The following is a 15,818-nucleotide window of genomic DNA, read 5'->3' as shown; positions in this document are numbered from 1 at the left end:
AGGAAGATTTTTTTTTCATAATGCACTTCCAGAAAAAAGTCCAAATGTCGAGCAAAAAGTCGAAAAGTAGAGATTAATGTTGAAGTACAATTTCAAGAAAAAAGTTGAAATGTCGATAAAAAAGTTGAAATGTTGAGAAAAAAGTCAAAATGTCGAGAATAATGTTGAAGTACAATTGAACCTGAAAAAAGAATAGTGTTCAAATAAATGCTCAGGAAGAGAACGATCATGCTGGTGTTGTTGACTGGTAAAAGCTGTTCTGTTCAAAGATGCTCTCAGTGGTACCAGAGGATGTACTGATGGTTTCATCACAAGTTTCAGACTAAACCCTCCTGCCTCATGTAGGCGGAGTTTTAGGTCGTCTTCAGTGAGTCTGAGGTAGGATCTGCTGCCACCTTGAGAAAGGAAGACGTGCAGGTGTGAGATGAACACCAGCTGGTGAAAGGAAGACGTGCAGGTGTGAAATGAACACCAGCGAGTGAAAGGTTCTAGTGCTGAGGAGCAGTGATGTGAAACACTGTGGTAACGAGCTGCACAGAAGTAAACTGCTGCTGCTGCTGACACTGAAGTCCTCCACGGTTAATGTGCAGGTCTGGTCTTTATCTCCAAGTAGCAGTCGTCTCAAGATATTTGAGATTAGAGGCTACAGAAACTGTGCAACAGGTTATTGATCATCATTCAGTTTCTATTTCTATCCCCTGTTAATGTTATAAAAAAGAGACCATAGACTTGGAGAGGTTTGATAATGACAACTGTCATTGGCCGGGTTTCCCAGATCAGTTAAGTAGTTCTTAACAGCGAAAGACTTCTTTCAAACCTTCTTAAGGAGCCTGTGAAAGAAAATCGCGTTTCCCAGAGTTGCTCTTAGCTTAAGTATCTCTTTCATTAAGAAGGAAATGAAAGATGCTGCTGACCCAGTCTTTCCAACCATCTTAGTGAACAAAGACTCACAGATCCAGCCGCGTCAGGCAAATCAATATCACACCAAGCAATGAGATATTAAAACAATGCACCCCGCACAAATTTTGATTTATTTTATACTTTAGATTTATATTGTTTAGCATTTATTGGTGACAGCAAAGGGGGAAAAAAAGAAAAATAAGGAATAACAAGTGTGTTCCTGTATATGCTTTATGCGCACAAATAAAACGATCATCATGAATATCATTTATTTGATAATTTGGCTGCTATACAGCATGTTCTCGCTGCAAATCAACCGCGTCGCCGTGCGTGAAGCAGAACTGTTTATATGAACGCATTCGTGCGTCAGCACTTCAGTCCCCTGGACGTGCTGTCGGACCGGGCTGTCAGGCAGCCGGGACACCTGCGCCGTGCCCGAGCCCGAGCCCCTATGTGATGACAGGGAAGCAGCAGCTGAAGAACGAGATCCTTTGATGAATCGTTCATACAGTCTCAAATATAATCAATGGTGTCGGTTTATATTAAATAATCTTTTTGCCCAGAAGAAAAAAGAGCGAAGACAACGACCCATAACTATTTTCTTCTCTTGAAAAACCCCACCTGCCGACTCGCGCTGTATACAGCGCGAGTCGGGATGCAGCATCATTCAGAAGAGGAGGAATACGTGCGAGGCGGGGATGATCTCTGCAATCTGAAGCCCTCTATAATTGTAAAAAGAATTTCACTTATCACGGGTTCTTTTTGGAACATAACCCCTGCGAAAAACCAGGGTTTGCTGTAATTCCACGTTGCGATTTGCGAAACTCGCCTTCTCTTGGCTCATGTTTTTGAACGCACACACACGCCCACCCCGTTTACTCCCGGTCTCCGTGTGTGGGGAAAAAAAGCCTCACTGTAGCCAGAAATAACGGAGTAACACACCGTTTGGATGAAAAAGGGTAATTGAATTATATTTATCATCTTCATTTTTTATTATAACGCACAGGCAGCAGTGAATTAGTGCGTTAGGCAGCAGTGCTGCGTGTGAAAATGCGCTGATAGTGATCGGTGATCGATTTGCCTGGCATCGATTCATTTGGTTTCAGAACCGTACAGCTGCTCCAAAGAGCTTCTGAAAGAGCGAAACTAAAGAACAGTGTTAAGAAGTCATCTGGGAAACACCCGTATCTTAGGATTCTCTCTTAGTTCAAACCTTCTTTGAACCTCTCTTAAATCCTTAAGAGAGGTTGGATCTGGGAAACCCGGCTATTGTCATTTGAATGAACAGAGCTCTCTCTTTGTACCCACTCCTGACTGGATCAAAGCTTTCTCAAGAACCCCTGGCAGTGACGGTCAGCCAACGACCGTTCACTGATGACCAATAATAAAAAAATAAATGTGTGTTTGTTTGAATCAGAAACATTAGTCTGAGGTTTGTTCCCGTACTTATCTCACAGCTAACCTGCCGGGACCAATTTTGTTGTGAAATATTGATCACAGATTATCAGATGTCCTTGTTAGTATAGTGGACAGTATCTGTGCCTGTCACGCAGAAGACCGGGGTTTGATTACCCGACGGGGAGAAAGGCTGTTTTGGATATGCATGACTGATACATATGAACAATGGTCAATAAGATAAAAATCACTCTTCCACACACCATAGGCAGTTGTACTTTACCTGCTAAAAAAGCTGTCATTGATGAAGTTCTTCTAATACAAAACAGTGCTGTAAATCTTCCAGTGGATGATATGCTCTGTTCACTGAGAGGTCCTGATCCAGAAGTTCAGCCAGACAAGGACCTTTTTCATGTGAGACAAACACGATAGCCACTAAACTACAGAAACTGTGCAACAGGTTATTGATCATCATTCACTTTCTATTTCTATTCCCCCTTAATGTTATAAAAAAACATCTAGACAGGTATGATGTGACCGTGATTTTTTGTTTGCTGGATATGTGATTTGTGGCTCGTTGGTCTAGTAGTATGATTCTCACTTTGGGTGCGAGAGGTCCCGGGTTCAATTCCTGGACGAGCCCCAGAAGTTTATGCAATTTGTGGTTTTTCTCCTCCAAGTAGCAAAGTTTCAAGACTGTAGTATAATGCTTTACCTGAAGACCAACATTGGCATCATGTGTGAATGCTGAAAACCTACATCTTGCTCCTCTTTCATGCCAAGAGGTCAGCCGGTAAGGCGTAGTCCATAAACCCTTTCCCCTTTCTTTAATTGGGCTCCTTTTTTGTTTTATTGCCCCAACCATTAAATCATAGATGATTTTAAATGATGAAATATTGTGTGTATTATTGAACTCAGCATCCTTTGCCGGACACCGGAACCTGCAGTGTGGGAGTGAGGGGGGCAGGGTAACAGCCCGGGCAGGCGGGGGAGAAGGTTTGTCCGTCAAGACTCCTCTCCTTGGCCCTGCCCCTTTTCAACCCTTCCCCGACCCTGCACCCCAACCTGGGACCTGATGATTGGGCCGGAGCTTCCGGAGCTGCGTGCTGGCCTGCGGTTCCCACCCCTGGTCATCCCGTTGCTGCTTCCACCTGCCTGCTGTGCTGTTGCCGTCCCTGACCCACCAGTCTGGCCCTCGGCAGGAGGGTCCCCCCCTACGAACCTGGTCCTGCTCAAGGTTTCTTCCCTCCTAAAGGGGAGTTTTTCCTTGCCATTGTTTGGCTTAAGGTTTTTCTCCCACTATGGGACCTTTTACCTGTCATTGTTTATGTAATAACTGCTCTGGGGTCATGTTCTGGGTATGGGTCTCTGGAAAGCGTCTAGAGACAACTCTGTTGTATTAGACGCTATATAAATAAAATTGAATTGAATTGAATTGAATTGAACTCCGTACCCTCCGTGAGGGTAGCTAAACCAAAGTGACCTCTAAAGAATGAATGTGAGTTAGGAGACCAGGGGCCTCATTTATCAACCGTTCGTAGAAAAAGTTCTAAATTCTATCGTAGGAATGAAATTTAGAATGTGTGTATACAAAAAAATCCGGATTTATCAAACGTGCGGACGCTGGTCGTACGCACATCAGTGATGATAAATCCCACCTGTTCTAAACTGCCGTGCTCGTGCATGGTTACCGTCATTTACATTCAGAAACGCCTCCAATTGACCATATATGGAGCAACAACAGCTCCCGCTTGGAGGTTTACAAACTTTATTGAACCAAATTCTGTAGAGTTTACAACAAAAGGCAAATGAAACGAAACAATCAAATATCTACAGATATTCAACATTTGTTTCTTAAAAATTAAGAAACAAAGACATTGTTTCATATAAGCTTGACAATATTGTTTTTTTTAAACATCAGTTTAAGAGACGCTAAGTACAGTTTACATTCATTTTTCAGATGTACAATGGAGGGTTTGCTGTTATTCCATTTGCATTTATGTATGTGATATTTGGCTTGTAAAATAATTATGTTGACCATGTTTGATATATTTCTTGGAAGATTATCCATAAATTAAGATTTGGTTGGAGTCAAAAGCTCCTGCTTGGAGGTGCAAACACCAACAGAGCTGTTCTGCAGAATAAATGAGAGTTGTGTTCCTCAGCAACAACGTTTGACAGAGACATAGTTGCATCGCAGATTATTTGTGCATGTTTGTGCATTTGTGATTGAATGAAATCCTTTTATGTTCACGTAACTTAATTAATTGTGTGATGTTGATTTTATGGCGATGTGGGTGCAATCTATAGCTCTATGTTTGGGAATCCGGCGATGGCGTGGAATCCTCGTTTAACTGGGATGGCGGTGGTGCGTTTTGTCTCTCGCTCCAACATACAGTAGGTTGTAAATCACGGCATAGATCCATCAGAATGTTTTTGGGGAAGCGGTACCTGCTGAGAAGCCGCTCTGTCTCTCACAGCACAAAGCGCACGGTTCAAAAAAAAATAAAAAAAATCACTGAACACTGTGACTCTTTTAATGGGTTCTATTTGTAGTTTCACTGTTCCACCACTAGGTTTTGTGTGTACGCATGGTCAGAGTTGTGCTTACATTTACATGCGTTCCTACACACAGGTACATGTTGATAAATTCCATACTTTCCGTGGGAATGTTCATATGCACACTTTACGCACATATCTGTGCATACGAACAGTTGATAAATGAGGCCCCAGGTCTAACTCTCTGAAGGCTCTATAACCACAGAGGGACTCGAACCCTCAATCTTCTGATCCGAAGTCAGACGCCTTGTCCATTAGGCCATGTGGTCCACGAGCTGCTCCTCTTTCTCATTCCATGTTTGTGGAGAAAACACCAACGAGACGAGGTGACCGAGAGGTTAAGGTGGAGTATGAATCATCCACATTATCCACAACGTTGTAACGGTGCAAATGTTTCCAAATGTAGTGGGTGTTTTGAACACACCCAGGACGCTCAGTCAGGCTCCCTTCAGCTCCTCCCTCTGCTGCCCAGGTGCAGCCATAGACATATATAAAGGCTAGATGACTCGTCCGCGCTGCTGCCAATGGAGAGCGACGTCGTCACACGGCGGCCATCTTGCCACAGGAGAGCTCGCTCAGAATAACATTGTGTTTAATGGAGCATGTACTGCTTAAACAACCTTAACTTGCTCAATTCTCAACAGATTTTCAAACAGGTTGGTTTGTTATGAACGTCAGAGATGTAGTTATGACACTGCATACTTGTGAATAATTATAAACATTGAAAAACGTACTTTTATATGAAAATAACCAGAAACAGATAGCTATGACATGGTTTTCATATTTAATCAATATTTCTATAGTATTCTTAGTAATATTTATATTTACATTATAACATATATATATTATTACCATATAACATATATATATATATATATATATATATATATATATATATATATATATATACATATATATACATATTATTACCATATAACATGTATTCATATGACATAACTTATTAATATATTATTACATTATGATGTATTTACGTCATGACATTACATTACATATGTGTGTCTATATATATATATATATATATATATATATATATATATATACACCTCTATCCATCCCCCCTTTCCATCCCTTATGTCATTTCATCAATGAATGTGGTTTTACTGCTATTTCAACATTTAGAGTCATCACCAGAAAAATAACTTATTTGACCATTTTCACCTGTTTCAAGTAAATTTTCACTTGAAATAAGTAGAAAAATCTGCCAGTGGGACAAGATTTATCTTCTTATTAGTTCTTATAAGCAAGAAAATCTTGTTCCACTGGCAGATTTTTCTACTTATTTCAAGTGAAAATCTACTTGAAACAGGTGAAAATTGTTGTTTTTTTCAGTGATGAGTCTTGTTTTAAGTGTAATGAGATTTTTTTACTAAAATGAGACATTTTAACTAGAAATAAGACAAATATTCTTGTTAAGATTGTGAGTTTTTGCAGTGATCCATTTTACTTATCCTGTGAAGGACAGAGTCATATTGATAAGTTCAGAAAAGTGTTTTTTATTGTTGTGTTTTGATGTATTTGATGTAAGCCCAGTGGATATTTAAAGCTTACAGAAGGCTGCATTTAACTGCTGCTATGTCATTCCTGCAGTATTTCTGCAGGTGTTTTGGTCACTGCTATTATTTGTAATATATTATATTATTTGTAATCAGCACAAATTATCTGTCCCCATATGATAAAATCCACCATCCCCCCTGATTTTTTTTTTTTACAACTTGAGTACTGGTGGTCACCCTTGATAACTTGGGCAGGTAACGTTAACGTTAGTTAGTGGTGATACACAACTATTGTATATGCTGCATGATTAGGTTTTTCGCAACGAAGAGATACAATTTCAACATGTCCAAGCATCCCGAATTATACCCACGTTAATGACGTTTATGATGAACCAATCCGTTTGTAAATCCGTCAAGATTTCAGCAAGTTATGAGTATTTTCACTCCACTCACCCTCCAACAGCAACAACTATAGCGCACGCATGCGCATCAGAGAGTCTACTGTGGCAAGATGGCCGCGGGTGAACGACGCTGGAGACTCCGCCGTGAGTCATCTAGCCTTTATATATGTCTATGGGTGAAGTGGTGACTGTTTGGAGTGGGAGAGCGTTTACAGGACTGTCTCAGAAAATTATAATATTGTGATAAAGTTCTTTATTTTCTGTAATGCAATTAAAAAAACTAAAATGTCATACATTCTGGATTCATTACAAATCAACTGAAATATTGCAAGCCTTTTATTATTTTAATATTGCTGATTATGGTTTACAGTTTAAGATTAAGATTCCCAGAATATTCGAATTTTTTAGATAGGATAGGCCATGTAGCCCCCGGCTCCAAGTACCGAGTCCGAGGAATACGTCGCACTCCCGCCTGTCCCCTGATTCATAGCAGGGGTTTCAAAACTACACAGAGGGTCCCTGTGAATTGACCATTTTATTGATTTACTCCAAGAGTAGCCTACTCAGGCCATGTGTGTGTGCGTAATGTACGCTTTACGCATGACACACGCGCCTCTTCCAGCCAAAACCACATGTAAACTCCCGAACACTTTCAAGAATACTTTGCTTTAATGTTCAATGCTACACCTTCAAAGCACTGAAAAAGCACTGAAACATTGCAGCAATAAAGTATTCTTGAAAGTTAATGGCGGAGTTTAGTAGTTTTTAGACAGTTATGGGTGGTGTGGTGATGCGTTTATTGCTGTTTTTTTTTTTCTTAATGTTTGGGGATTAGGGGAGTTGGTTTGTGCTCAGGTGACTGCTTGGTGACTGGTGAAAGGGAAGTGAAATCAGAAAAACAGGTCAATCCTGTCTTCTGTGGACACCGGCTTGGTGGAGTGCTGCTCGGGCATCGTTCTGAGGTCCAGGGACCGGAGGTCCGGGGGCCGGAGGTCCGGGGAGGTCCGGGGACCGGAGGTCCGGGGACCGGAGGTGGGGCATCGTCATCTTCAGAATCCTCGTCCTCATCCAAGGGAGGCGGCTCATCTGCTCCGGCGCGCACAGTCATATTGTGGAGCATGGCGGTGACTACGATGACACCACAACTCTTGGCAGGTGTCAGGCGCAGCCCCCCCGATGAACGATGGATACAACGGAACCGTGACTTCGCGACGGCGTACGGCGACGCGGTTGATTTGCAGCGAGAATATGCTGTTTAGCAGCCTTGGTATCTCACACATGTGATTTTCACACATGTGAAGCATTTTTGAGTGTGGTACTTTATCTCATATATGCACGCAGATGTGGGATGTGTGCAGACAAATTATGGTAAATGATGATCCTTTTATTTTTGCGTAATGCATAAAACATATACAGGAACACACTTGTTATTCCTTATTTTTCTTTTTTTTCCCCTTTGCTGTCACCAATGAATGCTAAACAATATAAATCTAAAGTATAAAATAGATCAAAATTTGTGCGGGGTGCATTGTTTTAATATCTCATTGCTTGGTGTGATATTGATTTGCCTGACGCGGCTGGATCTGAGTCTTTGTTCACTAAGATGGTTGTAAAGACTGGGTCAGCAGCATCTTTCATTTCCTTCTTAATGAAAGAGATTCTTAAGCTAAGAGCAACTCTGGGAAAATTTTCTTTCACAGGCTCCTTAAGAAGGTTTGAAAGAAGTCTTTCGCTGTTAAGAGCTACTTAACTGATCTGGGAAACCCGGCCAAGGAGTGTTGTGTAATAATCCCTAACAACCTTCTAAACTCATTCACTCACAGCTCCTACATCCTGTATCTTAAAGCCTTCCTTTCTACCTCATACTGGACACAGTTAAAGATGTGATTGTTAGTGTAAATGTTGTGGAGACTGGTGGACGACGTCCTCTGGATCTGAGAGTCAGAGACGTCTGAGATGTTGGATTTCATCTGCTGGTTTTGAAAGAACGACTGCAGGATAAAATGTAAAATGATCTAAACTAGACTTGAAGAGAAGACGTCACAGCTGCACATGTAGAGAAAAGAGGAGGAAGTAGAAACTAGTTCTTCCCTCCAGCATCACTGGAAATGTAATGTAAGTGACTTATTAATGAACAAGTTCATCAGAAGTTATATTATTAATAATAATGACAGAAATGTGTCGGTCGATTCGGGGGAAATGCTAAACCAAAGTGTCCTCTAAAGAGTGAATGTGAGTTAGGAGACCAGATCTAACTATCTGAAGGCTCTATAACCACAGAGGGACTCGAACCCTCAATCTTCTGATCCGAAGTCAGACGCCTTGTCCATTAGGCCATGTGGTCCACGAGTTGCTCCTCTGAGGTGACCGAGAGGTTAGGGTGAATTATGAATCTTCCACCAAAAGCCAACGTTATCCACAACGTTGCAAATGTTTCCAAATGTAGTGGGTGTTTTGAACACACCCAGGACGCTCAGTCAGGCTCCCTTCAGCTCCTCCCTCTGCTGCCCAGGTGCAGCATATCAGCTTCATCTGGACCAGTTGAACAATTTGTAGGCAATGCACCCACACTCAATGTAAATAATCTTTAAACTTTATGGTGAATGAAAACTGATGATCTGGGGGGTATTCCAAGAAGGAGGTTTAACAAACACTGAGTTAAAGTCTCATCTTGAGGTTAGTTGAACCCATGACGACTAAACCCGCTAAGTTGGTTCCAACACACCAGTTATGAATTAACTCAAGTAACCCAGAGTTGGTTAACCCAGATTTGTGCGAGTTCCCGGTGAATCTATAAAGACATCATCTATCGAGGGTTGAAAAATGGAGCAGCAAGTGCTCCACCACACTAATACATCTGCCAAAGCATGTGATATGGCTTGGCAGAGAATTACTGATCGCGTCAATGCGTAAGTTTAGACCATTATGTGAATTTAATATTAAATGAATGAAGCAAACAATGGGCAAATGAATTGAAAAAATAAAAAAAAGTGAAAACTCTGTCAACTGTATTTTATTAATTGAAATGATTAAGACAGATTTGATCACGCGCTCTGTGACCATCTGCCATGTCAACCTGCTGCAGAAAGGGAGGAGCCGGTACCGGCTCCTCCGGTACCGGCTCAAATCTATCCCAGCCCTGTCTGGGCAGACCCTCAGCCTGCGCAAGCACTGAAACCTCTCCTTGAGAATCCCAAAAGTCATCTCTATTTTGACCCGGGTTCTGCTGTGAGCAACGTTGAGCGTGTTTGCGCTCCAGCATCTGGATCGGGGTAGGGGGTAATGAGCGTGGGGAGGCACGGATATCCTCTATCCCCCAGGAGATAGCCATAAAATGCTCCTGCAATTGCACATATAACACAAAGTTAGACACATGAATATTCACAAAACTGATCAATATAATATTAGTAATACAACGCACTCTGCAGACATTTGATGCTCAAATTTGATTCCCTGTACATGTACATCCTGGCATCATGCACAGAGCCTGGCCATCTCGCCTGTTAGATTTGCAGCATTGCATATCATCTGGCAATTGAAAAAATATGTTTTCAAACATCATTAAGAGAGCGCTCAAAAATAAAAGCAGCTTACGGTTCCATTATACCTACTTGCACATGCTGTGGAAACCTTTCCTGGGGGGTATTCCTAGAAGTAGGTTTACTGGCTAAACTGGGTATGTTAACCCAGGGTAAATGGTAAACCTGCATGGGATTTCCGTTCCAAAATGGTCAGGTTAAGTAAGTCACCATGGTAACATAGGCTCTGAACCAAACCTGGTAGGGGTAGGTTTTAGGCCGGTTTTGTTCAGGTTTTGTTCAGATAACCCAGTTATGTTCGGGTATTTAAGCGCAAGTTCAGGAGGGCTGCTGCAACTTGCTACACATAGAAGCCCAAGTTGTCCATTCAATTCACCGTGAGAGGGTTATAAGACCACGATATGACATTTTATCTTTCCCCGATGAGTATTTGCGAGAGCGCTACCGTTTTTCAGCAGAATCCCTGATTTATTTGAGTAACCTTCTCCATCCATACACTGTAAACCCTAATAAGTTCACAGAACTCAAAAAGAAATTGTAACTGATTACCCAAAAATATTAAAATATTTTTAAATGTTTTAAGTTTATATAAAACTAAAATTACACTTACAGTTGCCTTAAATTATCTTAATATTATCTTTAAAAAAGTAATATTCCACATCTTATAGTTTGGGAGAAATACACTCAAAATGTTCAATATACCTCAGCTCGTAGTCTGTGAGACATACACTCAAAATTCATTCTAAAATCAAATACTGATGCCAGCCCACTATACATATAATCAGCTAATAATGTTAGAAAAAATGAAAGCGACACCACTATTACAATTCAACTATTTATAACGTCTAACGTTTGCAATGTTGTATACATTGCAAACGTTACCCATCGTGGGTCTGCCCTCTCTTCGCTGCAAACGCTCTCTGTTGTTTTGCGTCATTTTTTGGGAGTTTCCTGTACAGTATTGGAGTCGCTGAACATATCGGGAAAGCAACTGTCTGTCGGTCGGTGCGTAAAGTGTGCCTTGAGCTAAAGCGCTTCATGCACAACTTTAATAGTTTTCCTGGCAACAAACCTACGAGGGTCATTAAGAGTTCCACCAACTGGCAGGTCAGCATCGCTTAGGTTTCTCAAATATGCACAGAAATCTTTGCCGGTGAGATTACATTTAATGAGCATTAGTTATATTGCAGGCTTTCCAAACGTTATTGGATGCATCGATGGGACGCATGTGCCAATTACAGCACCATCCCAAAATGAGGCTGACTTTGTTAACAGGAAAGGTTTCCACAGCATCAATGTCCAAGTAGGTATAATGGAACCGTAAGCTGCTTTTATTTTTGAGCGCTCTCTTATTGATGTTTGAACGTATTTCAATTGCCAGATGATGCGATGCTGCAAATCTAATATCAAGCGTGGAGGCGAGATGGCCAGGCTCTGTGCATGATGCAGGATGTACAGGGAATCAAATTTGAGCATCAAATGTCTACAGAGTGCTTTATATTACTAATATTATATTGATCAGTTTTGCAAATATTCATGTGTCTAACTTTATGTTATATGTGCAATTGCAGGAGAATTTTATGGATATCTCCTGGGGGTTAGAGGATATCCGCGCCTCCCCACGCTCATTACCCCGTACCCCGATCCAGATGCTGGAGCACAAACGCACTTCAACGTGACTCACAGCAGAACCCGGGTCAAAATAGAGATGACTTTTGGGATTCTCAAGGAGAGGTTTCAGTGCTTGCGCAGGCTGAGGGTCTGCCCAGACAGGGCTGGGATAGATTTGTTGCATGGAGCCGCTCCTCCGGTACCGGCTCCTCCCTTTCAGCAGCAGGTTGACATGGCAGATGGTCACAGAGTGCGTGATAAAATCTGTCTTAATCATTTCAATTAATAAAATACAGTTGACGGAGTTTTCACTTTTTTTTATTTTTTCAATTCATTTGCCCATTGTTTGCTTCATTCATTTAATATTAAATTCACATAATGGCCTAAACTTACGCATTGACGCGATCAGTAATTCTCTGCCAAGCCATATCATGTGCTTTGGCAGATGTATTAGTGTGGTGGAGCACTTGCTGCTCCATTTTCAACCCTCGATAGATGATGTCTTTATAGATTCACCGGGGACTCGCACAAATCTGGGTTACCCAACTCTGGGTTAGTTGAGTTCATTCATAACCGGTGTGTTGGAACCAACTGAGCGGGTTTGGTCGTCATGGGTTCAAGTAACCTCAAGATGAGACTCAGTGTTTGTTCAACCTCCTTCTTGGATACCCCCTGTTAACAAAGTCAGCCTCATTTTGGGATGGTGCTGTAATTGGCACATGCGTCCCATCGATGCATCCAATAACGTTTGGAAAGCCTGCAATATATAGCCAATGCTCATTAAATGTAATCTCACCAGCAATGATTTCTGTGCATATTTGAGAAACCTAAGCGATGCTGACCTGCCAGTTGGTAGGTTTGTGGCCAGGAAAACGAATAAAGTTGTGCATGAAGCGCTTTAGCGCAAGGCACACTTTACGCACCGACCGACAGACAGTTGCTTTCCCGATATGTTCAGCATCTCCAATACTGTACAGAAACTCCCAGATCCAAAAAAACGGAGAGCGATGCACATTGTTTGCAGTGAAGAGAGGGCAGACCCACGATGTGCAACGTTTGCAATGTATACATTGTATACATTGCAAACGTTAAACGTTAAAAATGGTTGAATTGTAACAGTGGTGTCGCTTTCATTTTTTCTAACATTATTAGCTGATTATATGTGTAGTGGGCTGGCATCAGTATTTGATTTTAGAATTAATTTTGAGTGTATTTCCCACAGACTATAAATTGTGGAATATTACTTTTTTTAAAGATAATATTAAGATAATTTAAGGCAACTGTAAGTGTAATTTTTATTTTATATAAACTTAAAACATTTAAAAATATTTTAATATTTTTGGGTAATCAGTTACACATTTTTTTTTAGTTCTGTGAACTTATTAGGGTTTACAGTGTATGGATGGAGAAGGTTACTCAAATAAATCAGGGATTCTGCTGAAAAACGGTAGCGCTCTCGCAAATACTCATCGGGGAAAGATAAAATGTCATATCGTGGTCTATAACCCTCTCACGGTGAATTGCACGGATTTGGGCTTCTATGTGTAACAAGTTGCAGCAGCCCTCCTGAACTTGCGCTTAAAACCCCGAACATAACTCGGTTATCTGAACAAAACCTGAACAAAACCTGCTACTTAACCTGACCATTTTGGAACGGAAATCCCAGGTTTACCATTTACCCTGGGTTAACATACCCAGTTTAGCCACTAAACCTCCTTCTTGGAATACCCCCCAGATTCACTAAGCGGGACAATTGCAATCACGCTAAGCGGTCACACGACGGTGGTTATCAACTCGGTATATCAACCCAGGTTTCTCCAATCTGGATATGAGCGCGTGCACATAAAAGGGGCGGTGTTTTCAGCGCATGACCAATCGCAAGCATGGAGAAGTCCGCTGTCAGAGCCGCTTATTTCAGTAGCGAAGAGCAAACAATAATCTTAGGGAAATATGATGAGTATAGGCATATAATACAGGCAAAAAGCAACACAGTTGCAGCTGCAAAATGCAGGAAAGACAGCTGGCAAAAGATCGCTGACTGTATAAATGCGTAAATTCATAGGGATATAAACATATATTTGAATATTCTGGGAATCTTAATCTTAAACTGTAAACTATGATCAGCAATATTAAAATAATAAAAGGCTTGCAATATTTCAGTTGATTTGTAATGAATCCAGAATGGATGACATTTTTTTGTTTTTGTGTTTGCATTACAGAAAATCACAATATTCTAATTTTCTGAGACAGTCCTGTATATATTGGTTCTATAACTATTGTTGTTGACCGATAACTTGTGCTGATGCTGTACCAAAGAATTGGGTTTATTTATTTATTTTATTTAATTTTTTATTTTTTCAGGAGGGGGGTATTTAGTATTTTAAAGTGACTTCTCAGAATGTTCGAGGGACGAAATTGAAAATCCCTTTTTTGCTATCCCCTTACAAATGCATCTTCTTTTTGATTTCTTCTTGATTTATTTATTTAATTGGTATTAGTTTTGGATTGACTGTACATCGGATTTTGGGTGATGATTTGTTTTATTTATTCATTGATTGATTTATTTTTTATTTTCTCCTCCACCTCTTTTTTCTTTTCCTCTCACGATCCGCGCACCGAGCTCCACTGGATTCATTTTCCAAGAGAGCTGATTGGTCAGTGGGCGGTGCTTTTATACCCGGCGATCTGTATCTCGAACATAACCTGCTCCGGAGCAGGTTAGCTGTTCAGCATAAGTTACCATGGCGATGTACCCCGGTAAGAAGTGAACCACCGTCGTAGTCCTGAAAACCCAGGGTTAAACCTGAAGTTACCTCGCTATCCCCAAATCCCGCTTCGTAGTACAGGCCCCAGATCTAACTATCTGAAGGCTCTATAACCACAGAGGGACTCGAACCCTCAATCTTCTGATCCGAAGTCAGACGCCTTGTCCATTAGGCCATGTGGTCCACGAGTTGCTCCTCTGAGGTGACTGAGAGGTTAGGGTGAAGTATGAATCTTCCAGCGAAAGCCAACGTTATCCACAACGGTGCAAATGTTTCCAAACGTAGTGGGTGTTTTGAACACACCCAGGACGCTCAGTCAGGCTCCCTTCAGCTCCTCCCTCTGCTGCCCAGGTGCAGCATATCAGCTTCATCTGGACCAGTTGAACAATTTGTAGGCAATGCACCCACACTCAATGTAAATAATCTTTAAACTTTATGGTGAATGAAAACTGCCTGATCAGCTCTGTTTTATAAAGCACATTTTTACATGAATAAAATAAGAATAACAAGAAAATAACACAACAAATGTTGAAGCACAACAGCCATGAAGACCATTTCTACAAGTGTTTGAACCAGCAATTTTAAATGTCTCATACCTGTTTAGATGTTTTTGTATAAGATTAAGGAAGAAGAACAACAGCAGAGGGCGCTGTTGCTACATTTGGTAACGTGCACAATTCAGAGGCGTCCTGGCTACTTTTGCACCCTGGGTGAACTGTCCAACATTCAGATAAATCAATCACCGCTTAGGAGGCAGGTAACCATATATGGTAAGTATAAAAGTTACCATCCTTCATAGCTCTGTTACTTCACATACAGCCAGGACAGTAGTGGAACAGGTTTGTGTACTAAATATATCACAGTGAGGTGAAATAAAGCTGCTCCAGAGGTAGAATGAACTTGTTGTGTCAACAGGGTTTTTATAACAAGTTGAAGACGTGTGTTGAGGGCCCTGTGGCTTAGTTGGTCAAAGCATCTGTCTTGTAAACAGGAGATCCTGGGTTCAAATCCCAGCAGAGCCTTTAAACTCATGAAGACAAAGGTAAGGATGGAACTCCTGTAATGTTTAAAACCATGTACTTTGTGGAAAAAAAAGTATCCAATTTCTGGGTTTTCCACACAGTTGGATAAAGT

General features: G+C 41.1%; 1 protein-coding gene and 4 non-coding genes across 5 annotated transcripts in view; 1 reads left to right on the top strand and 4 right to left on the bottom strand.

Annotated features, from left to right (window-relative positions):
- Nucleotides 1-15,818, bottom strand: part of LOC133452321 (NLR family CARD domain-containing protein 3-like) — a 674,416-nt gene that overhangs the window by 369,768 nt on the left and 288,830 nt on the right. The window lies entirely within an intron of this gene.
- Nucleotides 5,051-5,123, bottom strand: trnar-ucg (transfer RNA arginine (anticodon UCG)). The gene has a single exon. It is a non-coding gene; the product is annotated as a tRNA-Arg (tRNA).
- Nucleotides 9,041-9,113, bottom strand: trnar-ucg (transfer RNA arginine (anticodon UCG)). The gene has a single exon. It is a non-coding gene; the product is annotated as a tRNA-Arg (tRNA).
- On the bottom strand, nt 14,795-14,867 carry trnar-ucg (transfer RNA arginine (anticodon UCG)). The gene has a single exon. It is a non-coding gene; the product is annotated as a tRNA-Arg (tRNA).
- trnat-ugu (transfer RNA threonine (anticodon UGU)) lies at nt 15,633-15,706 on the top strand. The gene has a single exon. It is a non-coding gene; the product is annotated as a tRNA-Thr (tRNA).

Source organism: Cololabis saira, chromosome 10 (genome assembly GCF_033807715.1).
Source record: "Cololabis saira isolate AMF1-May2022 chromosome 10, fColSai1.1, whole genome shotgun sequence".
Taxonomy (NCBI): domain Eukaryota; kingdom Metazoa; phylum Chordata; class Actinopteri; order Beloniformes; family Belonidae; genus Cololabis; species Cololabis saira.
Note: the sequence above shows the minus strand (reverse complement) of the source record. Positions and strands in the feature narration are given on the sequence as shown.